At 33.3% G+C, this 27,293-nt stretch overlaps 1 long non-coding RNA gene across 1 annotated transcript in view; it reads left to right on the top strand.

Moving 5' to 3' along the window:
* Positions 1-25,488, top strand: part of LOC120364302 (uncharacterized) — a 222,015-nt gene extending 196,527 nt beyond the window's left edge. The window contains exon 4 of the long non-coding RNA XR_005579592.1: positions 25,372-25,488. This is a non-coding gene — a long non-coding RNA (uncharacterized LOC120364302). The remainder of the gene's footprint in view (positions 1-25,371) is intronic.
* Positions 25,489-27,293: the final 1,805 nt, after the last annotated feature.

Below are 27,293 nucleotides of genomic sequence, written 5' to 3'. Positions count from 1 at the left end.
AGCCATCAGAAGACAAATAAAAAAGAAACCCATAAGTTACATTTTATTTTGCCAAACCAAAGCGATTTAAATCGCATTATGAATGAAAGCCATTATCTAAGTTTTGGTTCCTCCTTTTCTAGCCTTTCATTTCTTGTTTATTTATTTATTTCTTCTTCTTCTTTTTTTTTAAATTATACTTTAAGTTCTGGGCTACATGTGCAGAACGTGCAGGTTTGTTACATAGGTATACACGTGCCATGGTGGTTTGCTGCACCCATCAACCCATCATCTACATTAGATATTTCTCCTAATTCTATCCCTCCCCTACCCCTCTCACCCCTTGACAGGCCCCAGTGTGTGATGTTACCTTCCCTGTGTCCATGTGTTCTCATTGTTCAACTCTCACTTTTGAGTGAGAACATGTGTTTGGTTTTCTGTTCTTGTGTTAGTTTGCTGAGAATGACGGTTTCTGCCTTCATCTATGTCCCTGCAAAGGATATGAACTCATCCTTTTTTACAGCTGCATAGTATTCCATGGTGTATATGTGCCACATTTTCTTCATCCAGTATATCATTCATAAGCATTTGAGTTGCTTCCCAGTCTTTGCTGTTGTGAATAGTGCTACAATACACATATGTATGCACACATTTTATAGTAAAATGATTTAGAATCCTTTGGGTATAACAAACATGAAAAAAGCTCATCATCACTTGTCATTAGAGAAATGCAAATCAAAACCACAATGAGATACCATCTTACACTAGTTAGAATGGTGATCATTAAAAAGACACAAAACAACAGATGCTGGAGAGGATGTGGAGAAATAGGAATGCTTTTATATTGTTGGTGGGAGTGTAAATTAGTTCAACCATTGTGTAAGACAGTGTGGTGATTGCTCAAGGATCTAGAACCAGAAATATCATTTGATCTAGCCTTTCATTTCTAACAAATAAAGATAAGTGATAAAATACTTTTTGTAGCAAGGCAGAAGACCATGTGTGATACATATTACTACACTGTCATGTCAGAACTAGTATCTAGAATATATAAAGAATTTTGAAAAATCAACAGTGAAACAAGGAAACAATTTTATTAGAAAATCAGGAAAAGACTTAAAGAGACATTTCACCAAGGAGGTGGCAAATAAGCACATGAAAGAAACTTCATAACTAAACGTCTTAAACTTAACTAAATGCAGACCAGGATATAGAAAAACTGGATCACTTATACAACACTAGCAGGAATTAAAGACGGTATAGTCACTCTTGAAGAGGGGGTAGCAGCATATTAAATTGAAGAACTAAAGATGAGAGAAAGACAAACATAAAATGCTCTTTGGTTCAAGTGTCTCTATTCATGCAAAATCTAAAGCATGTAAAACTACGTTGGTGATTTAGAACATCTTTTTTTCTTTCATAAGTTTTTACTTAAGTGCTTCCATAATACACATAAAATATGCAAAAGTCATGATCGCTTAAATTTTAAAATGTCTTTATAAAATAAAGGTTGAAGACAATCAACTTTTAACATAACCTTTAAAGAATGTACCTTGGAACCTGTTACGATACAGGACTGTACCATGTGTTGCACCCCATTCTCTTTCTCCAGTAAGCAACTTTCAGAAGCAGCATTCAAGTGAATCTTGCTTTCTTAATGCAAGGATCTATTCTAATTGAATATATTATAAAAATATTTAGGAGTATCTCTGATAAAGTACTTTCACTATGATATAAGCCAGCATTTCTGTTTTTTTAAAATATTAAATATTCACTTATTTTATAAACTTCTTATTTTGTTGTAATTATAGATTCACCTGCAGTTGTAAGAAAAAATGCAAAGAGATTCCATGTAAGCTCCCATGAAAGCTTCATCTAGTTTCTCCCAATGGCAATTTTTTATATAACTGTAGTACTATATCACAATTTTAAAATGGGCATAGATAAAATCCACTGACTTTATTCAGATTTTGCCATTATATACATTTTTTTTCTGGTGTGTGTGCTTTGTTCTATGCAATATTGTCACATGTGTAGATTCACCACTGCAATCAAGATACAGAACATTTCCATCACAGGGCTCCTTTGTACTATCATTTTGTAGGTGCTGCCAACTTCCTTGCTTCTTTCTTCCCCAAACCCTGGCAACCACAAATTTGTTTCTCCATCTCTATAATTTTTCCATTACAAAAATGTAATAGAGATGATATAATGTAGCAATATTACCTTTTGGTATTGGCTTTCTTTTCACTCAGAGTAACTCCCTTTAGGTTTATCCAATTTGTGCAGGCAGTAATAGTTTGTTTCTTTTTCTTGCTGAGTAGGATTCTGTAGTGCAGATGTATCATCATTTGTTTCATTATTCAATTGTTGAAAGACATTTGGGTTGTTAGAATTATTTTATATCTTACTTTATGTGTTATATAATATATAACTATATAGTTATATCTATTGATATATAATATAAAATTTGATTAAAGATTATGCTATAAATATAATACATATAAGTATTGAAATACTACATATATATTTCTTTTTCAAAGAAGCACATATATAAGAGAGGTAGTTATATATACTCTACATGTGATTTTGGGCCAGTTCTGCAGTGTTTCACATATCACATAGTATTTAGGAAAGTCTCCATGTATCTTGCAAATATAAGCTATTTATTTTAATGTCAACTCCCTTTAAGGGGTTACATAACTTAGGGTCAGTCCACAATATATTTTCCTGAGACATTATCTTATGGTCTTTGATTGACTTGTATATCAACTCCAAGTTTTTTAACTAGTAGGGCTTCCATGTAATACATCTTTTCTCCTCATCTTTTTTCTCTTCTACCTTCATATATTCCTATAATTATTTAACTTTTCCAGTCATCCAATGGTGGTTGTTCTCTCTATGTTGTTTTTATTTTATAAAACTTATTCTGCTACTAAGGTACTACATTTGTACTTTTGAGCACCATCTTCAAGTACTTTACTTTTTAAAAAATAAATAGTATCTTGTGTAAACCTATGAATAATCCAAAATTTTGTTACTACTGATATTGATTTAGTTGATTATTATTATTTACTACTGATAAAATTATTTAGTTGCAACCTTTTAAATTCAAAGTTTTGTGACTACTCTGTCATTGTATTTTGGCATTTAGTGTTGTGGAGAAAATACTAAAGGGCATCATAATGTTTGCATTTTTGTAGCTAATTTCTTTTTATAATGAGACTCTGCTTATTTTTGCTTTTATTCTTTGTAGCTCAAATATTTTGTCAAAAATCTTGTCTAGTTGTGGGTTTTATTTTATTGATATTTTCCTACTAAAATCTATGAACCAACTCAATTTGTATCTACAGGTCTTGCTTTGACTCTGGAGATTATTTGAAATTTTTAAATCTTCTATTCATTCTATTTTTTCTTTTCAAAATATCTGCATATGCACCTTATACTGCTAATTTTTTCTCAAGTGGTTTTGCTTTATTTCTTTCTTTTACTTTCTTAGAAATCTGCTTTTTGTTCTTCCTGTCACTGATTTGATTTTGTTCTCCAAGTCTCCTGCTTATTTATTTTGGATACTTTATTTTCTATTTCTACTCTTGCATTTCAAGTTTCTCTTGCTCATCTCTTATTTCAGTTTTCTCCCTTTTTATCTCAGCTTGTTTGATTCCACAGGATATCTTCCAGATGCTATTCCATTATTATGATTTTTTATAGGCACACATTACTGATTTTTAAACTTAGTTTCAAAGAACTTGGGTCTGCATATACATTATTTTGACAATATAGGTGGATTATCCTTGCTTCCACTTTGTATCTGCATGAGTGATGTTGTATCTTTTTCAATTAGTGCAATTTCCAGTCTCTAGCTGCCTGTATTTTTTTTTTTTCTTAATTTGTATTTCTATAAGCCTTCAGTTTCAGATTATCACTCATTCTTGGTCAATACAATATATAAAAACCTAAAATTCTTACAGCTCCCTTTCATGGGCTTTGTAACAAATATGGAGGAAGCTGGTTTTGTCAGGCCCAGGGTATGTTGGTGCATGGGGGTCCTGAACTGAGGATTTTTCGTGACTTGCCTCATCCTACAGGGTTTTGTAATGGAAGATATTATCTCTTCAAATATGCTACAGCACAATAGATACTTTGTTGTGTATACTTTTCCCCCGATTTCCAGTTTCTCATTACAATTGGTGACAGATGTAGCAGGCTAGAGATTGAGGACCCTTTGTGATGCTTTACAAAAGAGCTTAAGAGTGGTAAAAGTAACAATGCCCAATTTTTAATAGTAGAAGAGATATAGAATATTTCTACTTTTATACATTAATTGTTCCATGATGTGAACCAAAGCTACTCTATTCACTGAAACCTGAATCGATTTTCTTTCTCCATCCTATTATAGCTACATTGCAGTTAATGTCAATATTTTCCAGATCCCGGAATTAAGGTCTATGTACTTTCAGACGTTTCTTTTTCATTGTTGAGAGTTACCATTTTATGTTTTTTGTTTAACTTTTAGGATAATTTATAAGAAACTGAATTAAGGGTTTCTATTATGATGACTTATTGGAGTTGAAGCCTGCAAATTTTTTTTATAAACACTCAATCTTTAAGCACACAGAAGCAATTCAGATGATACATGAGTTACTATTTAGAATAGACGGTACTGAACCTGTGCTTGCCAGGTGGTTGTTCATTCATTTCCCCCTTTTCAAGGGAAACCTTGACTATTTTCATGAATGTATGCAGAATCTCCTAATACTTGGACTAAATAAACTTTAATATTACTGGAAACTTTGAGAAATAATTTTTTGATTTGTCATTAGAAATTCAAGTATATTTTTACTGGTTATACATGGTTCATAGAGAAATTAAGAAACATAATTGTAATTATTCATATAGCCATGTGTCAGAAAATTTGTTATGTAATCTATGTTTCCAAGCCTTAGAGGCTCTAGGCTATTATTTTTTTGCCATGTAGGCATTTGTTTTGCCTGAAAAGTGATCACACACACACACACACACACACACACGTGCGCGCGTGCGTGCGCGCACAGAGTGTCTGAAGAGTTAGGAAACAGAGGAAAACTTATTTTTAAAGAGTAAGTGAATGCTTTTTTCAAATAATATGCTCAATATATTTTTCCTTTAATCAAAGCAATTCAGGTTAAGTAGTTTGAAGTGGAAAGTAATAGGATCATTTTTTAACCTGAAATAGTTCAATATGAAATATTTTATTCTAAGACTTAAGTCTTTTGGAATGGATTCTTTTTTTTTTTTTTTTCAAGACTTAAGTCCTTTGGAATGACTTCTGCACTAATTTCTGGTTTTCTGACTTTTGTGGCTGTATCTTTTTTTTTGTTTGTTTTGACTGAGTCTTGCTCTGTCACCAGGCTGGAGTTTAGTGGCGCAATCTCCATCTCGGGTCACTTCAACCTCCACCTCCCAGGTTTAAGTGATTCTCCTGTCTCAGCCTCCCTAGTAGTTGGGACTACAGGCGTATGCCACAATGCTCAGTTAATTTTTGTATTTTTAATAGAGATGAGGTTTCAACATTTTGGCCAGTATGATCTCGATCTCTTGATCTTGTGATGCGCTTGCCTCGACCTCCCAAAGTGCTGGGATTACAGGTGTGAGCCACCGGGCTGTATCTTTTTAATGATTTTAAATAACCTTTTTAAGCTGTCACAGACCATAGAGATGTATTTTATCTCATACAAATAAAAGGCAAGAAGAAGGGGAAACTTCAGGTCTAGAATTAAGTGACTTAAACATGTATTTAATGTTCTATTTACCTGCATTAGACAATTTAGGTTATATGCCTGAGTATGAACCAATAATTATAACCAGGATAACTCTAATGCTATTTGAACTTAAATCTTTATTTTGCTGAGAAGAACAGAAGCAAAATGGATTCTGAGTAGACAACAATTGCTAACATTTAAAATGCTGGAAGACCTCTTACATAAATCTGAATTTCTCAAATTTTTCAAAGACTCAAAATAGACATAGGACACAAATACAAATGCAATTATCTATAGCAAAAATTTTCACCAATGGTTTATAAAATGTTGTTCCTTAAGTATATTTCCCTGATTTTGTCATCTTTGCAATGAGTAATATTTGAAGATGATTATATCTTTTTTATATGACTGAATTATGGAAATAAATTGAAAATATTTTTTGACGGTACATACATGCTAGTGAAAGGCATTCCATGGACCATTTACAGTTGCTTCTTCAGCTACTGTCCTCAAAATGTAAAAGGAATCAGTTCTTACCAAACTTTGAAATGCTGTGACTTCCTTTGTCTTTTAGTCAGTCAATGTTGTGCTCAGAAGAAATAAATGCTTGTGACTTAAGTAAAACACAAAACTGCATGATAATAAGGGTAACAAAAATAATTCAAGAGACACTGACTTTCCAAATAAAACTATGGGCAACTTGAAAAAATAATTTCTTTAATGAATGACATGAATCAACCCAGTATGAAGTTATACATTGTTCCTACTTGCACTAGATCTCTGCTTTATCTCTCCAGGAGGCAGAAATTTCTATTTTTAAGAAAATCATAGTAAGAAAAAATGAGAGTCAAAAGAATAAAAATGCTCTTGAAGCTCCTATCAAAGTGGCACCATTCATTATACTGAACATTAGGAAATCAAAGTACTTGTGGCTTTTAATAATTCCATTTTTCTTACCAAGCCACCTTTTTTCAGCTCCTCTTAAAATCTCCTTCCATACAATCTTTAAAGTGATTAGATAATTTTTGAAGTGAAGTTTATTGAGGTATGGTTATAACAAGAGAAAACTCACCAACTTAAATGTACATTTTGATGAGATTTGACAAACTTATACATTCAGGTAATACCAGCATAATGAAGATACAAGCTATCCCCATTGCTGAAAAAATTCCCTTGTATGCATGCCATTCTTGGTAATTACTAATAAAGCTTTCACTTATATCATATATGAATTTTTATACAAATGTAAATTTTTCTTTAACTTAGATAAATACCTTGCAGTGAGATTGATAGGTCATATGGTATGTGTTGAAATATATAGGAAACTAGCAAATCATTCTCCAGGGTGACTGTCATAGAATTTTGCATTCCTTCTAACAGTTAGTTATTCTGCATCCTCATTGGCACTTGGTATTGTCAGTTTTTTTCCCAAACATTAGCCATTTTAATGGATGAGAAGTGGAATCACACTGTGATTTTAATTTGCATTTTTTTACTGACTAATCATGTTGAGCATCTTTTCATGTGCATAGTTACCAACTGCATATCTTCTTTGGTGACTACTTTTAACTATCTGATAAAAATAATTTGCCCATTATTATGATTGGGTTTTTTTGTCCTCTTGTACTTTCATTGTACTTTACATAGGCAATGAAAATTTGCAAATAAATTGTAAATATGATATTATTTGTATTATCAAATATGAAGTATCTAAAGTTAAAATTTTAAAACATGCACAATTTTTAAGTTTAAAGCATTGCTGGAAGCAGTTAAAGAAGCACTAGTTAATGAATAATGAGGGAAGAGATACACAGTCTTCATGGAATGGCAGGCTTGTTATTAAGGTGGCAATTCTCCTCAATTTGATCTCTGTATTTAATGTAATCTAAATCAAAATCCCACAGACTTTTTGTTGAAATTAAGAAGGTGGTTCTAAATTTTATATAAAAATGCAGAGTACCTAGAATTGCCAAAATACGTTTGAATTCACCAGAAAACAAACTCCACTTGACTAAGATGTACTATTTTATTTACATATTGGTGGATTTTATGTGTTAATATTGAAGATTTTGTGTTTATATTCACATGGGTTATTTGTATTATTCTTTGTATTATTATTATTATATATTGAGATAGGGTTTTGCTCTTGTTGCCTAAGCTGGAGAGCAATGGTGTGATCTCAGCTCACTGCAACATCGGCCTCCCAGGTACAAGCAATTCTCCTGTCTCAGACTCCCAAGTAACCCAAATTACAGGCGTGCTACCACACCCAGCAATTTTTTTTTTTTTTTGTATTTAGTGGAAATGGGGTTCATGTTAGTCAGGCTGGTTGTGAACTTCTAACCTCAGGTGATCCACTTGCTTTGGCCCCCCAAAGTGCTGGGATTACAGGCATGTGCCACCATGCCCAGCCTGTTTGGTTTTTAAAATCAGAGTAATGTTGACCTCATATGGTATATTGGAAAATGTTTCTTTCTCTTCTATTTGGAGAGAAGAAAAATGAAGAATTTTCTCTACATGATTTTAATACTACCTATGAAACTCTAGTAATTAGAAGATTAAGCATAAGAAAACAAATGCTGCTAGAATTATTAGATAATGTTCATAATTAGTAGAGATGTTCATAATCAAGAAAATGAACCTTGATTCTTACCTCATACCATATGTGAAAAGTGACTTGAAATGGATTTTAGATTTATATATAGTAACTAAAATTATAAGCTTCCAGAAGAATACATATGGAACATTATTCACAATTTGAGTAAAGAAACATTTTTTTTAAATGGTGTATTCACTAGGGTTCCAATAGAATAGATGCATGTATATATATTTAGTAAAGAGTTAGCTCACATGATTATGAAGTCTGACAAGTCCCAAGATCTGCAGTTGACAAGCTGGAGACCCAGAAATACTGATGATGCAGTTCCAGTCCAAAAACCTATAGGCTTGGGATCCAGAAAGATCATTGTTTCAGTACGAGTGTGATGGCAGCGTAAACACTGATGTTCCAGCTCAAGGCAGTCAGGCAGGGGGAAATTCCCTCTTATTCAGGCACTTTGTTTTAATTCAGGTCCCAGGTGACTAGATGAGGCCTACCCACATCAGAAAGGTCGTTCTTGAATATGATACCAAACACTCACAGATCCACCCCAGATAATGTTTGACCAAATATCTGGGGATTCTGCCCAGTCAAGTTGACACATAAAATCAACCATTACAAATGGGCATGTACACAAACATAAATATCTTTAATGAAAATATTTGAATAATCAGAATTCATCAAAATGAACAACTTTCCTCTTCAAAGCATACCATTGAAAAATTAAGAAAAACCCCAGACCTTAGTATTTGACATATTTTAGCACATCAGTAAGAAAGTATTTGCCAAATGTGTCTGATGAAGAAGGTATATCCAGATTGAATAAAGAATTTTTTCAGCTTAATTTAAAAAAAAATGGCTTTATTTAAAGTAACATGTAATATATTTGAACAATCATCTCATCAAAGAAGATAGATGAATGGATACTAAATAACCACATGAAGAGATGCTCAACATTTTTAATCATAAGGGAAATGAAAGTGAAAACCACAGTGAGATATCATTGTATACTCATTAGCTTGGTTAAAATTTAAGAAAGCTGATAGTATAATTACTGCTGAAGATTAGAACAACTATCACTCTCATACACATATAACTAGTTAGTAGAAATACAAACTGTTATATTTGATTTAGGAAGACATTTGGTATTTTCTGATAAAGGTAAATATTCACTTACCAGAAATTCCACTGTATGGTATTTGCCTTACAGAAATGAGCAGACATTGCCACACTAAGATTTTCACTTGAATGTTCACAGCAGCTTTATTTAAAATAACCAAAATGTGTAAGAAATTCAATGTTTAACTGGTTAATAAATAAATAAATGGTGGCATATCAATATGACAGGATAATGCTCAGCAAACCAAAAACAAGACAACTACTGTCAAGTCTGGCCAGCAGACTCTGGCTGAACAAGGGATAAAAGATGTAGGCAAATACAGTTTTTTGGCCTTGTCACTGGCTAGAGGACTTGCAGCTTACTGACCCCGAGGGGAGGGCCGCAGCTCTGATAAGCCAGTAATTAGTACAAGTTTAATGACAAAGGTTCTGCATAAACACCATTTGCGGGTAATTAACACTGCCAACCCTCCAAAGTAGAGAGCAGTCATGCACGCAGATGGGCAAAGATTGGTTTTAGGACAACATGAGTAAACAAGCTATTTAGATAAACTCCTCATACTTCCCTTGTTATCTGCTCTTTGTTATTAGCTCAAGGTAAGAGGATTAGGCTGCCTTTAGTCATAACTCTCTCATGAGGCTTTTGCAAAACCTTCCAGTCTTCCAAGAAGCTTTGCATCTTTTGATAATTTTTTTCACCACCCTGACTGATCTCCTACATACTGCTAGATGTAGAAATATGACTAGATCTCAAGAATATTATGCTAAGTGATAGAAGCCAGGAATACATGCCTATGTGCTACATGATTTCATTTCAGTGAAATTCTGGGAAAGACAAGCTATAGTGAGAGAAAGCAAATGAATGGTTGTAAGGTTGTCAGGGGCAAGGGATGGAGGAGATGATTTTCTGCTGAGGAAGAGGTAGGAGACCATTTTGGAGGTTGCTGGAGGCATTTTATTTGCTGATTCTGGTTATAGTTTAAACAGTTGTATACATTTGTCAAAACTAATCAGATTTTACATTTGAATGTTGTGAATATGATTGCATACAAATAATATGCTAAAAATTCTGATAATAATTATAATATCATGAATGAAGAGTATGAGGACATTTTGTTCCTCTGTATATGACACTTTTAGGAGAGATCAGTTTTGTAGTTTTCTGTCTATGGATGCCTAACATGAATCTAAATGTGAGAAAACCTCAGAAAAAATTCAAAGTGATGATGGTTCATTAAATAAATGATCTCTGTTCCTCAACAGCATGAGACAATTATTAGCTGAGAATTCATTCTCAATTAAAAGATACTAAAGAGACAAAAGATAAAAATACAATGCATGATCCTATACCAGAGGGAGACAAGTTCCATAACAAATCATTATGAGAATAATTGAACAAAGTCGGATATGAACTAAAGATTAAAGCCTTATGTCAATGTTACATTTTCTGAATATTTTAATTGCAATGTGGTTATGTATCCTAGTTCTTTTTTTTTTTTTTTTTTTTTTTTTTTTCTTTTTTTGAGATAGAGTCTTGCTCTGTCACCCAGGCTGGAGCACTTGGGTGTGATCTTGGATCACTGCAACTGCTGCCTCTGAGGTTCAAGCAATTCTCCTGCCTCAGCCTCCTGAGTAGCTGAGATTACAGGCACATGCCACCACGCCCAGCAAATTTTTGTAGTTTTAGTAAAGACAGGGTTTCATCATGTTGGCCAGGCTGGTCTCAAACTCCTGACCTCGTGATCCACCTGCCTCAGACTCCCAAAGTGCTGGGATTATAGGTGTGAGCCACGGCACCCGGCTATATCCTAGTTCTTATGAAACACACTGGATTATTATAAGGTAAATTTGATAAATGCTCTGATAGCTGTTAATGCATATCATGGAGACAGAGAGGGCAAGCAAAACTGAGTGAGAATAAGGCTTATAAAAAAAAGGGCAAAAGTTGAAAAACTTGTGAATCTTGGTACAGGATTGTGATGGAAAAAGTAATGACTCTCCACAAAATGTCCATGTCCTAATCCTCAGAATCTGTTAATTTGCTGTTTTACATGGCAAAAATAGTTACAATTGTAATTTAGCTAAGGATTTTGAGCTGTGGATGGAGATGATCATCCAGCAGGCCCAATAATCACAGGGGTCCTAGTAAGAGGGAGGTAGGAGGGTCAGAGTCAGGCAGAAAAGATGTAGGGATTGAAACAGGCATCAAAGAGGAGAGAACATGCTGCACTGCCAGCTTTGGGGATTGAGGATGGAGGGTGGAGTCCTGAACCAGGAAATACAGAACTCCAGAAGAAATACAGGCCCGTGGACCCATTTTTGACTTCCTTCCTCCAGACGGCTAAGATATTGTAAAATAATATGTTTTTGTTGTTAAAATCACTAATTTTGGCTAGGAAGCCAATACAGGTATAGAGAAAGTTCTGTGTCTCCCTATGTAATTTTCTGTTTAAGATTATTTTTAAATTCCAAAAACTTCACAGAAAAAGATGAGTCAGGGATTGGGCAATTAAATATGTATGATTTGGGGAAGTTATCAGAAATATCTACAGGCAGATCATTAGATCAGGCTCAAATACTGGGTCATAGGATCCTGTCAAGGTTTGGGGCTCATAATATTCTTGTCAGTGTAAAAGCTTAACATGAAGATGGCCCTTGGTTGGCTGGAGAGGGGCTTCAGTGTGCTGAGGAAAATTGGAATTTAAAAAGACAGAGTTTTTCTATTGTTACCAATTGTTATAAGCTGCAAACTAGAGCCTTATGAATGTGAAATTACGGGCAATAATAGGGACAAAAACAGCAAAAAAGTTGGTGCAAAAAATTGCCATTCTTGGAACATGTATGCAAACCTCATGCCCTACTAATAGTGGGTCAGTTTTGCTATTTTTGAGTGCACATTACCAAGGAGATATAATTTTGGCTCATCAATTTCAGTTTCCTAAAAGAGATCTGGAAAGTAAATCAAGATCTCATTTAGATAATATTTTTTTGTTTAATTTTCTTTATCCCACTACTCATTTGACAGTTTCTTTTCTATGCATTCACATGTTTGTTATGACATTGTATCAGAATATTTTATTTGCTTCTTACTTTACTTTTGACCAAATTTGCCATAATAAATGGGTTTACTCTCCAAATCCTGTCCAGAGCCTGAGTGCTTGAGGAGAGTATCACTGGTTCTTTAAGATGTGATGTTTGCATGATGTAGAGCATTAAAATATCCATTTACTGAATCCTCCTAACTCATTTTATGAGACCAACATCATCCTGATACTAAAACCTGGCAGACACTCAACTGAAAAAGAAAATTTCAGACCAATATCCATGATAAACATTGACGCAAAAATCTTCAGTAAAATACTGGCAAACTAATGCAATAGCACATCAAAAAGCTTATCCATCACAATCAAGTTGGATTCATCCCAGGGATGCAAGGCTGGTTCAACATAAGCAAGTCTATAAACATAATCCACCACATAAACAGAACCAAAGACAAAAACCACATGATTATCTCAATAGATGCAGAGAAGGCCTTTGACAAAATTCTGCAGGCTTTAAGCTAAAAACTCTCAATAAACTAGGTATCAATGGAATGTATCTCAAAATAATAAAAGCTATTTATGACAAACCCACAGCCAATATCATACTGAATGGACAGAAACTGGAAGCATTCCCTTTGAAAACTGGCACTAGACAAGGGTGCCCTCTCTCACCACTCCTACTCAAAATAGTATTGGAAGTTCCAGCCAGAGCAGTCAGGCAATACAAAGAAATAAAGGTATTCAATTAGGAAAAGAGGAAGTTAAATTGTCTCTATTTGCAGACAACAGGATTGTATATTTAGAAGACCCCATCATCTCAGCCCAAAATCTCCTTAAGCTGATAAGCAATGTCAGCAAAGTCTCAGGATATAAAATCAATGTGCAAAAATTACAAGCATTCCAGTACACCAGTAAGAGACAAATGGAGAGCCAAATCATGAGCAAAGTTCCATTCACAATTTCTTCAAAGAGAATAAAATACCTAGGGATACAACTAGCAAGGGATGTGAAGGACCTCTACAAGGGGAACTACAAACCACAGTTCAAGGAAATAAGAGAGGCCACAAACAGGTGCAAAACATTCCATGCTTATGGTTAGGAAGAATCAGTGAAGATGGCCATACTGCCAAAAGTAATTTGTAGATTCAGTGCTATCCCCATCAAGCTACCATTGACCGTCTTCACAGAACTAGAAAAAAAAAAAAAAAACACAGGGAGGGGAACACTACAAACTGGGGTCTGTTGGGGGGAAATAGGGAAGGGACAGTGGGAGGTGGGGAGTTGGGGAGAGATAGCATGGGGAGAAATGCCAGATATAGGTGATGGGGAAGAAGGCAGCAAATCACACTGCCACGTGTGTACCTATGCAACAATCTTGCATGTTCTTCACATGTAGCCCAAAACCTAAAATGAAACAAAATAAAAAAATAAAAAACATAAAAAAAAACACTTTAAACTTCTTATGGAACCAAAAAAGAGCCCACATAGCCAAGACAATCCTAAACAAAACAAACAAACAAACAAAAAGCCTGGAGGCAAGTCAATTCTAAGCAAAAAGAACAAAGCTGGAGGCATCACGCTACCTGACTTCAAACTATACTACAAGCCTAACGGTAATCAAAACAGCATGGTACCGGTATCAAAACAGAGATTAAGACCAATGGAACAGAACAGAGGCCTTGGAAGTAATGGCACACATCTAAAACCATCTGATTTTTGACAAACCTGACAAAAACAAGCAATAGGGAAACGATTCCTTGTTTAATAAATGGTGTTGGGAAAACTGGCTAGCCACGTGCAGAAAGCAGAAACTGGACCCCTTCCTGACACCTTACACTAAAATTAACTCCAGATGGATTAAAGACTTAAACATAAGACCCAACACCATAAAAACCCTAGAAGAAAACCTGGGCAAAACCATTCAGGACATAGGCATAGGCAATGACTTCATGACTAAAACACCAAAAGCAATAGCAAGAAAAGCCAAAATAGACACATGGGATCTAAATAAACTTAAGAGATTCTGCACAGCAAAAGAAACAATTACTAGAGTGAACAGGCAATCAACAGAATGGGAAAAAATTTTTGAAATCTACCCATCTGACAAATGGCTAATATCCAGAATATACAAAGAACTTAAACAAATTTACAAGAAAAAGAAAACATCAAAAAAGTGGGCAAAGGATATAAACAGACAATTTTCAAAAGAAGACATTTATTCAGCCAACAAACATATGAAAAAATGCTTATCACTGGTCATTAGACAAATGCAAACAAAACCATCTTGAGATACCATCTCATGCCAGTTAGAATGGTGATCATTAAAAAATCTGGAGACAACAGATGCTGGAGAGGATGTGGAGAAATAGGATCAATTTTACACTGTTGGTGGGAGTGTAAATTAGTTCAACCATTGTGGAAGACAGTGTGGCGATTCCTCAAGGATCCAGAAATACCATTTGACCCAGCAATCCCATTACTGGGAATATACCTAAAGGATTATAAATCGTTCTGTTATAAAGACACATGCACACGTATGTTTATTGTGGCAGAGTTTACAATAGCAAATACTTGGAGCCAACCCAAATGCCCATCAATGATAGACTGGATAAAGAAAATGTGGCACATATACACAATGGAATACTATTCAGCCATAAAAAAGGATAAGTTCATGTCCTTTGCAAGGACAGGGATGAAGCTGGAAACCATCATTCTCAGCAAACTGACACAAGAACAGAAAACCAAACACTGCATGTTCTCACTCATAAGTGGGTGTTGAATAGTGAGAGCACATGGACACAGAGAGGAGAACATCACACAGTGGGGCCTGCTGGGAAGAGGCGGGGCTAGGGGAGGGATAGTGGAGAGTGGGGGAATTGGGGAGGGATAACAGGAGAAATATCTAATGCAGGTGACAGGGGGATAGCTGCAGCAAACCACCATGGCATGTGTATACCTATGTAACAAACCTGCACGATCTGCACATGGACCCCAGAACTTAAAATAATAATAATAATAATAATAATAATAAATACCTTTACTTCTTTCTAGTAATATTCTTCACAAATATTGCTCACACAAGAACAGAAAACCAAACACCGTATGTTATCACTCATAGTGATATTATATACTTTCTTCACTCAGGATTTCAGGAGGATACAGATCTGTCTCAAAAAAACAAACAAACAAAAAAACAAAAAGACATTACAATGTGCAAAGTACGAAATTAAAGAGCAACAAATAAATCTTTTTTTACCACTGTGGGAAACTTCCTAGTAATTTCCATTATGGCCATGAAAGGATTCATTTATCATTTTGAAAGTGCAAAATAATAATAATGTTTTTATTTGAAAATTGTTTTTAATTATGTAGAATCTTGTACAATTTTAATGAATATCATGAATTATTGGTTGATCACTTTGTATAAATTTCACAGATGCTTGTTTAGAGTGGACAGGTATAAAAGTCCCTGTGTGAAATAACTGAGCTTTGTTTCTTAGCTTACGCTACACATTCTGCATTTCCAACAAAATTAAACAAATCATTTTGTGCCAGTTGAAGACAGATGCAGCCTGGGTTAAGCCTTTCCTCTCTTGCCATTTCGGATACCACTGACAGCATTTTTTATTCATTACTATCATTTATATTTTGCCCAAACTGTTTAAGAAAGATTATTTCTCTGAATTCCTGCTATAACATATTGCCCTGGAGACATTGTAGAATCACCAGCAGCAACATTTTAGTCAACACTATCAAATAGGAATGTGAATGAAATAACAGGAAAAAAAATCTCAAATTAATTATAATATCACAGTTATCCACAGATATAGCAAATAATATCTCTGCCTAAATATTATAAAATGAAAAAGTTCTGGGGTTAAATAAAAATGTTATTATAAGATATAGCAGAATGCAACTGCTACAGTCTGTATACTCTGTGATTAACCTCTCTAGTTCCATTTTTTCTTAAAAGGTAAAGTCATATAACTTGTGCAATTAGCTTTGAATGTAAGTGTAGGTGACAAAAGGGACCTGGATAAAATATCTCTGAGAAATCTGAGCCCGGTAGCTGTGGTGGACCCACTGAGAGATTTCAATGGTAATAAGGACTAAATGCTGTTTTTTTCTGAGTGCTTTGTCTCCACATATGAGTAGGGTTTTTAATGCTTCTCTTCAGCATGATGTGTGCTTTTCATTCTAATATTTCAGAGACAGCTTTTTGCATTAGCTTCCCAGTGAAAGCCACTGAGTGAATACAGAGTTTTCCTAGAATGAATCAACCATGGCCTATTTGCTTAGTGTCAGAGGCTTTTGTGTTTTTGAAAAACAGAATCTTCAAAATTGTGTGTGTGTGTGTGTGTGTGTGTGTGTGTGTGTGTGTACACACACATGTCTATGTATTTTTGTGTATTTATAAATATATTTCTGGATAATTTATGCTGAAATGTTTTTTATTTGCTTGGTCGTCTTGTCTGAACCAAGATCCATTAAGCAAAAAAAGAAACCAAAATTGTGTACAAAGGAAGCTATTTCTATTTTCAAGCCTATTCATTTATGTAACAGCATGAGTAAGCTGCTGACACAGAAACTTTCATGCTTAAATGATCTTATAGAAGAGGCTCATAATATCTAATTTTAAGTATATTAGCTGCCATGTTCACTGATTTTTTAAATTGCATATGAAAGTTTACCATTTATACAATGTTTTTCCATAAAATAGTTTATACATATACACGTTTGTTTATTTATTTATTTGTGCATGTTACACACACACACAGATGAACTAAGAATTTGGTGGTTATCTGTGACAATAAAATTTTTTAAATAATATTTTAATTCTTCTTTTTCCTATTAATCAATAAGATAGAATAATTATATAATATTGTATTCAATGGCCTAACTGGATGCATTTATTCAAAGTATGCTCTTATTACCATCAATTTCATCTTAAAGAAGATAGAATTCCTTCTTTTGTTCTCTTTTCTTCTTGATCCTTTCTCTTTTGCCTCCTGCTAGATTTATTTATATTTTCTGAAAAGGATCGGTCCTATTTTTTTCAACCCTCCAAATTCTCCTGCTTTACCTGCTCATTCTGCTCTATAAACACAAATTTCATTTTCATTATCCTCAAACAATTAAAGTCTTCTTGTCAATCTTGCACTAAGTCAACTATCTCCATTTTTCATTTCATGAAGAATTTCATGAGGTCCATGTTACTTTCATCAACCTCTCTTCACCCACCAATTGCTTTTTTAAAACGTCATCTATAATCTTTGTCTTAATGCCAAGATGAAATCTAATAATCTAAATGTGTTTTAATTCTGCTTATTATTGAAGTCATTTATTTTTCATAGCAACTGAATTAAGAAAGTAGCATGTATTAAATAAGCATTAAAGGCACTGATGGTATAGAGATTAAATATATTACTCAGAGTCTCAAAAATTTAGTTTAGTGAGGGCAATGGACATGAAATAAACATCATATAATACAAGGCAACAACTCATAAAGGTATATTTTCTTGATAGAGATATGATCTTTGTTACTTGCTAAGCAAGAATGTTTATCTAGAAACTTGAAAAGTTTCTTAATTTAAGCAAACTGACACAAGAAAGAAAACCAAACAACACATGTTCTCACTCATAAGTTGGTGTTCAATAATGAGAACACATGGACACAGGGAGGGGAACATCACATACTGAGACCTGTCAAAGGGTGGGGGGCTAAGGAAGGGATAGAAGGGGGAGATAGGGGAGGGATAGCGTTAGGAGAAATACCTAATGTAAATGACGGGATGATGGATGCAGCAAACCACCACAGCATGTGTATACTTACATAACAAACCAGCATGTTCTGCACATGTACCCCAGAACTTAAAGTATAAAAAAATTAATAAGTTAGTTAAACAAAGAATTCTACAATGTACTATACCTTAAAGAAGGATTATTTTTTAATTGGGAGAAAAATGTTGCTTACAAAAATCTTTGGTTTCTTAGATGTGAAACATGAATTTTCAATTCAATAATAGTATTTAACACAAAATAATAAAGAATCTCACATTTAAAAAATATTAAAGCAACTGATTCAATTATCCAATAATTGCTTTTATGTGATATGAAATGCCTAGGTCATGCCTTCTAGAATTTTCCCATCTTTTGTAAAAACTTGATTTTTTTTCTCACCATTTAAATACGTTTGACACATGATCTAGATATCTGTAATATTAAATCTATATGTGCTTATATATAGATATGATAGATAGATAGATATAAATAGATAGATATAGACAAACTCTCCTTGGTAAAGTGGTTCACGCCCTTTTACAGAAAAGTAGTGAGTTAAGTTGATTACATATTTTTAAAAGTCTTTTTATGACCCATGATAGATCAAAGGCTGAATGTTTTGGTGTGTGGGGCAGGGAGATCTTGTAAATCTAGCTTGGAAGAATAACCCAAACATTTATGAGGACAGTTTAAATAATATCCTACTTAAATACATGTGAATAATGGTTTAAGACTAACACCCCATTAAAAAGTTGCATTTTCTTTAGTCATTTTAACAATCTGTTTAATACATAACCTTGTACAATTTTACAGGAGACAAGTTTATGACACACTAAGTACTCTAGAGGGCTATGCTTCCATCTGAATAATGCAACCACAGCAGTTTCTTCTTTGTAATTCACCTATAATTGTATCATATGTTAAGTTTCATGCAAGCCATTGATTGACCCAACCCTACAGCTAACATTCTCTATGTAAGCTAGATATGAAATGACTTGGTTTGACAACTGTTCTTTACAGGGTGATGACTAATGATATTCATTCATACTCTCATTTTTGTTACATTTCAATTTCAGGAGAGAGGAGTAGAATCACAGACTTTATTAGAGACACAGACCATGAGGTTAAACACGGTAAAGAGCTCAGTTGTTATTATGGTGAAATCAATAGATAGGGGGCAGAAGCAAAAGCTAGCTTCTATAGGATGGCATATCAGTGTCCAGTATATCAACTGGATCACAATAGTCTCCATAGTAACTGGAATGGTTCCAACTGTTGTTTCAGTCCTCCAAAGCCCAAACAAATGTTTGGATCTTCTTACTTTTTTGTGTTTATATAATAAATGCCTAACAGTTTACTTAGCCATTGTCCGTTCCTTATTACTCAAAATGTCTAATGTACTATTTTGTCTTTCTTCAGGGATTAATAAATGCTCTGCTGCTCTTTTATGCATTTGAAAAGCTGGCCAACTTTACATTATATTTATTAGCATATGCTTTAATTGATGTTCCACTTTAAATTGATGTTCCACTTGCTGACACAGCATGCAATTTTTGTATCTCATCTATCACAGTGCCTTGTGCCTTGATTAATATAATCAATGCCTAATGAAGGTGAATGCTATTCTTTGAATTATTTTAGACTACCTTCTGACTTTTCTATATTATGCTAATAATGTAAGTGCTTTTTCTAGTATTTTTTCATCAACAATTATTTTATTTTTTGGTAAATAATGTAAACAGTGTTATGTGCTATTGGTTGATATTCTGAGTTTCTTCATGTATGCTGGCGATGTAAAAATGTACGGAAAAGAAAACTAATTAGTTTTTTAGAAGAATTTTTATAGTACAAATTCTCTGAGACCAGTTATAATTTAAATGAAAACATCACTTTTATTTTTATTGCATTTTTTATACATTTAAATAAAACTATGGAGGTAAAAATGTAATTTCTGCTAGTTGGAGTGTAGATAATTAGAGATTAAATATTATTGCAAAAATTCATGTATGTATATTTAAAATATGTTATCACATGAATTAATCAGCAGAAAAAAACATACAATATGTAAATTTATTTTTGGGGAACTGCGAGGTTATAGTCATATTTTTTTCACTTGTTCCCTAAGCCACAAAGGCAATTTAATAGTATGAATATAAAAGGGAAAGCTTTATCTGAATCATCTCTTTAAATTGATGTTCCACTTGGTGACAGAGTATGCAATCTTGGTATCTCATCTTATGTATCACAGTGACTTGATTATATTAATGTCTAATGAATGTGGATGCTACTCTTTGAATTATTTTAGACTACCTTCTGACTTTTCCATATTATGTACTCCTACAACCACCATCAGTCTTTGTCAATATTCCTTAATGAAAAAGATGCATCTTTCAATGTGTTAAATTGCATACATTTGTAGATTTTGGTTCAACACCTACTGGCACCTCAGAAACATATGATAATCCTTATCCATATAGTAATATCAGAAATGTAAATTAAAATAAACAAAATTTACTCAATTACTTATAGATTTGATTTCATAGGGCCAATACCTATTTGTGGTGTTGATTGGCTAGAGCTCTAACATAATATATAATACATCATCATTTTAGATTATTGAATTTGATAATTAACCTAGCCCAGGTATTAGCATTTTATTGTTCCTAGACAGAATTGAGTTTTTCAGCCTGTCAGATGATATAAACTCTTTTTAAAATTTTCACTCTTTTTGTGCCTTAAGCAAATATGACTTTGACTAAAAACTAGTGAAACATATATCTTTCTACAGATCACAAAATTCCTCTGAAAGGTCTCCAGGTATGACCATTGTAGATCAATACCACCATATTCATTGGAAATTTTATACATGTGTCTGACATGATTTATTAAAATTGGCTGCTTCCTTCTGAGACCTTTAATAATAATTCATATGATACAAAAGATGGCATAAATGTATTTCTTTTCCCCCTAGAATGATTGTCACATAACGTGTAAAGACAATGAAAGAATCAAAGGCCAAACAAATCTATACAGTGAAAACACAAAGGATCACTGGCAGGTTTCAAATGATCCAAGACATCCTCAAGTAAGAGAAATAATTAGAATTAATCCCATCTTCAACTGACAGCCTTCTCTGGGCAATAAACTTAAGAAATCAAGACTAAAAATAGCATTACACTTCGCCCATTGGGATGATATTTGTTAGACTGAAAATCTTTAAGGAGGTGAAACAATAAAATCAAGCTTTTGTACAAGAAAATAGCAAACATTTGGTTTGGTATTTAAAATATATTGTAATATTTAGAAATGCATTTTATTATATAGATATTAATTTAAAATTTTATAGTAGGAAATATTGGTTAAAGAACGTTCTTTACACCAAATTTCTAGTCAACTGTCTCCAGCACAGTGAAAATTCAGAGTAATAATGATCTTCAACCAATTTTCCCATCCCACTGGCTTTTGCAGATACCACCTATACTAGCTGTGGAAATTAGGGCATGTTGCATAACTCCTCTGAGCCACAAATTTATTTGCAAATTATCAAGACATTTCTACCTATTAAATAAAAAACATATGCAAACCAGAGTTATTGGCACCCGAGAGTTTCCAAGTAAATGCTAATTCCTTTCAACAATTTCCAATTCAGTCAAGAGCCTGTATTAAAGAACATTGCAGCTTCTTTGAAGGATGCAGCTCAAAGTCAAAGGGTAGCAATGTTTAATTGACAAGATATTTTATGTAAATTATGATAGTGTCTTACATTTGTGAATAACATTACAATTTTCAAAGTGCTTTTATCTTACTTGGACCTCATAAATTTTCTCTGAGATATGTGTGATGACATTGTTAAAATACCCAAATGTATCTTGAAAAATGATTGTGCTTCTTTGGGAGTGGAATCAATAGATTCTGTACACACTATCCGTTGTCTTGAACTTCCCTGTAAAGTGTCATACATATTAACTTCTCAGGTAAAACTTCCTTTAAAAACTGCTGACCTGTTTCCATACTCCACACACCTCACTTTTCCACAAAAAATGCAATGAGTTGTCTGGTTAGTGAATAAAGACATTTGTCTGAATTTTACAAAAATAAAGACTATTTAGCTTCTCTGTGCTCTCTCCTTCTTGGTGGAGCAATGTCTTGAAGTCCACATGATGGGATAGGTCTTCTAGTCAGTCAACTTAATACAGTCTCCAATTTTAGTTTTATTAATAAAGATAACATCATCCGCTTCATCTGCCTTACCCCTGTTGGTTCTGAACACTGGTGAAGAAAGTTGAGCTATTTCTGTTCCCCTTCAAACTCCAGTATATCTAAAGAAAAAATAAAATCAGGAATAAAAGAGTTTGAATGACTAACCCAAGAATATAGAGTTAGTAAATGGGAGATCCAATATACAAATCCACATTTCCAGACACAAAGTCTGGAATTCCTTCCAATTTACCACTTGATTTATCATCTCATTTTTCTTTTTATACTTTTTTTTTTTTTTTCGAATCCTGGAACTTTTATTGGTTGGGCAAGCACTTAGAAGCTCTGTGATATGCAAAAGTTACTCAAACTCTCTGAGCCTTGTTTGCTCATCTTTAAAGAGGAAATGTAATACCTCACTGGGCTATTGTGAGGATTAACAAAATAGTGTACATGAAACATATCTTCTAGTAGGCACTTCAGAAGCCATGTTTCCATTTTTTTCTTTCTTCCTTCATTCATCTGAAACATACATGAAACATATCTTCTAGTAGGCACTTTAGAAGTCATGTTTCCATTTTCTTTTTTCTTCCTTCATTCGCATTAACACCAATGGGAAGAATTACAGTGAACATTTCAATCAGTTTGTTGAAATATGTTTCCACATGACATTTGCTGACTTTATTCTTACCATTAACTCTTATTAGGAAAACTGACATTTTGCTTCATGATTGTTAATAGTAGAACATGTAATTTCTTTCATTATTTTTTAGTTACATTTTTTATAATTCCAAACTATAATCCTGCACTTGAAATTTAAGTAAAACACCTTAAGTGGTCTTATGCTACCATTTTTAAAAGAAAAGTATGACTTAGAAATTATTACATAAAATATACTTGGCGAGTAATTCTCACAAAAAATGTATCTGAGAATGTAGCTTCAAAAAATGATAAAAATATACTTGAGGTAAAAAGAGAAGAAAATTCAGCAAAAGAAATAGACAAAGATGACATGAGAAAACTGAATGAATAGGAGAGAAATTATGTTGTATATACTCATAATATTTTACATTTTTTTATTTAACAATTTTTTTAAATTTGAAGGAAGAATGTTTATGCCTGAAAATGGAATGGAAAATAAACTTTGTAGATAGATGCAATGTATATCTCTACACAGGAGAAAGTTTTTTGTGAGATGGAAAGTGATAGTACCAATGGAAACATTTGAAGTTATGGTCATATCAGAAAATAAGTAAAATAAGGAAGTGTTAAAATTAAAAATACTATTTGGCTTACTAGAATTTTCATTGAATTAACAAATTTAATTAGATGGCTTTGTGAAAATATACCTAATGAAAAATTTAACTATAGCATCTACTTTTCCTGTGTATTCTTCCCTCAACATGCTGTGTTCCCCACCATTTGTTCAAATTTTTACTGTAAAATCATACAATAATAATTTTTTTCTGCATAATTCCTGTGGAACAGCTGCAAAAAACATGTTAGTATATTTAAGTGACTGAATGATCAATGGCTGTGGTTATAAAGAATCATTCAGAATATATTGGTAGATAACAGAATAAGTCTTATTCTTAATATTTTTTTGTCTTTATTCTAGCTGAACACATTTACTTTGTGTTTTCAAGCTCGTGATCAACATTTATAAAGAGAAACAAATGATTCTTCAAGTTCTGTTTTTGCAACATTGAAAAGAATGTGATCAATAACTAATTTCAGGTCAATGAACTGGGAAACACCACACTGACAGCTAAGAGTAGCATGGAAACATTAGACTTCATGGCATGGTGCTGTATCTTCAGATCACTTAATACTCTTAATACAGTTAATAATATTTCTTTAATTCCCCCCAGGTTTTCATATGGGACATTTGTTTTCTGTTTAGCTATTTTACTATGGTTTTGTTTTACCATGGTTTGAAGTGTTTTCTGCACATTTTGTCCTCTTGGTTGTAGCTCTAGAAATTTATTTACACTAAGTATCAGATTTAGTTTTGGAGATAGATATACTTAAGATTACATTTTTTTCTACTCTATTTTCTGATGTTTGATTATTTCTTAAATCCATTGACATACTTGTGAATTAAAACCTACATATTGTTTAAAAAGTAATTTAGAGCTGCTGGATAATTTGTTGTCCCTCTTTGCTAGGAAGATAGAATGTAGGTGAACTCACTTAATCTAATCAAGGGTCTATTAGATTTCATCTTGAGTTAAACTTTTGAGAATAATTTGTTCATTTGTCATTTGTCCCCTACCTTTCTTGCTCTAAGATGTAGTCTTCCAGGAGTTCCAGGCCCTGGAGAAGTCACACTGGTTCCTCTCTCATCTTCCTGTGTTTCCTGAATTTTTGCTCTTGCCTCACAATTACTACGAGGCTGCTTAAAACTTTATCCTACTCTTCTGAAGTTTTTGCTTGGCCTATTTTTAACCAGTTCCTTTTGCACAGCTTTAGAATTCATAATATCTAGCAAAGAGAATTATTTGCTGATATCTGTTTTTCACTTATCACAATCCACATTACTAGTCTTTCAAGCCTCCAGTTTTTATATTTTGGGCTCAAGACACATCCATAATTTCTACTTTTGTGTGTGTGTGTGTGTGTGTGTATGTGTGTGTGCGCGCTTAATAGCACAATTTACCTGGGTTATTTGCCACACCCTCAGCCTCTTAACCTCAACCCAGAACCAGCAAATACTCAAAGGAAGTTAGTCGGTTCAGAATGTTGGCTTACCTCTCTCTGAAGTTCGGTCACCTGCATGGTTTTGCCATTTGAAATTCTGGTTATCTCAACTAATCTCTCTGGCCTTCAAAGCTTCAAATATACTTTTCTTTTTCTGTTTTTTTTTTTTTTTTTTTTTAAATTTTCTTTTGTTCTTCTTCATATTGTCTTCTAGAGAAGATTTACCACACGTTACTTTATCATAGTTTTGAGTGGCACTTTAATATCATATTTTAAAAGGAGCAAACAATAAAAATGTATTAAAATATCTTCTCAAGGTAAGAATATGTTGTGGTACTTTACAAACACAAAAGTAGTCACATTAAAAGCTTATAAGTTCTTGGTAGATTAGGTTATATATGTCTACCTTCGGTTTTTTATAAAATGCATGATTTCCTCAAAGCCGTAAAACGTAAATATATATTTTTAAAAGGTATTATTGTCTCCATGAGTTAGGTCTTCATGAGATTGCATTTCTTTTAATAAAGTTTCCATTGCTTCTGGGCGTATGTGTGCAGTAGATTAAATCTGTGTTATTTTTCTTTGTTAGTGTTAGTGTTCTTGTTGCAACTGCTACCTATTCAGGAAGAAACCTTGTAAAAGTGTATGTGTGTTGGTGGAAACTTAATTATTTAGTATTTTATTTGTTTCCAAGCTATTTATACCTTAACTATCCTCTATTTCAATGTCAAGTATCAATTACATAGTAAGACATTAAAAAAAAAAAAAAAGACAATGAGCACACTCTAAATTTGTGCTTTGGGATAGACATCATTTACTAGCTTGCATTGCTTTTCCATCAATATAATATATTCTTTTGACCATTTTGATGTCTGTTTGATATCAGCTTGCCTCTGCTTTTTTCATTATCTGCTGTCATTATGAAGAATGCTGACTCTTCATAATTTTTTTTGGGGGGGCTGTGATACTGATTTATTGCAGCTCCAATCTGAGTCCACTCCTATTCACACCCCAACTCTTCATAACTGTGTAAAGTTTTATGTCTAAAGAATGTATCCTAGCTAATCAATATGAAATTAGTATTTTAGGTTAGTAGTAAGCTAGAATTCCTGTCTTTTTGCACCTTTCTTATGAGACAATCTTAGCTGGAATAGATATGACTTTAATTAGCATGATCAATCTTAAGCCCTTTCAGTTAATGTAAATTCAGGCCCCTAGATGTCAGTATTCTGCAATAAAGCATGCTATAAATAGTAACTAAATCACAGATGTTCAGCCAAAGAACTCTGAAGAGTTAATCATTACCTTATATACTAAAAAGTTTTAGACTGTTTGATGATTTACTGACTCTGGACTTAAGCTGTTCATTTTATGGGAAAGTAAGTGGCAATATTGATAGGATTATTCTTGGTCTCTAGCAGCCCTCCAGATATTATTTTTCAGATATACAATCACTGGTTCACAGTAAGTGACGTTTCAATGTAAGGTACAAGATTTATTATATAGTGGGGATCATTTAGATTTGAAACATACCTATTTCCTACTTCAGATAGCTTACTTTTGTGACATTTTCTAAGATTCCATGTCTATAAATTGGTATCAATTTACCACAAGTTACTTTATCACAGCTTTCAGTGGAAATTTGATATCATATTTTAAAAGAAACAAAATAATAGAAATGTATCAAAATGTCTTCTCAAGGTAAGCTTATATTGTGATATCATATAAGCGCAAAAGTAGTCACATTAAATAACTGATAAGTTGTTGGTAAATGAGGTTTTGTATGTCTACTTTCATTGTTTTATAAAAAGCATGGTTTCCTAAAAATTGGTATCAATTTACAGGCATGGCATCTTAGACAATGTCATAAAAGTAAGCTACCTGAAGTATCTCTAGTTTAATGGTCCTAAAGCTGGGACATGCTACTAAGATATATTTTATCAGGTTCTTCTAATTGTCCTACTTATGTGAATGATACTAATACTGTTAGACACATTATGATGTCAACTATCAGCACATTTATGAAGAAAGTAGACTAGGTCTTCTGTCCTCTTTGGTTTCCCAGGAGATCCCAGCAATTAAAATAGAAATGGATTATAGGTCAATGTTTTAGTTCCTTCTTCTCCAATGCCATGG

This window comes from Saimiri boliviensis, chromosome 5, assembly GCF_048565385.1.
Source record: "Saimiri boliviensis isolate mSaiBol1 chromosome 5, mSaiBol1.pri, whole genome shotgun sequence".
Classification (NCBI taxonomy): domain Eukaryota; kingdom Metazoa; phylum Chordata; class Mammalia; order Primates; family Cebidae; genus Saimiri; species Saimiri boliviensis.
Note: the sequence above shows the minus strand (reverse complement) of the source record. Positions and strands in the feature narration are given on the sequence as shown.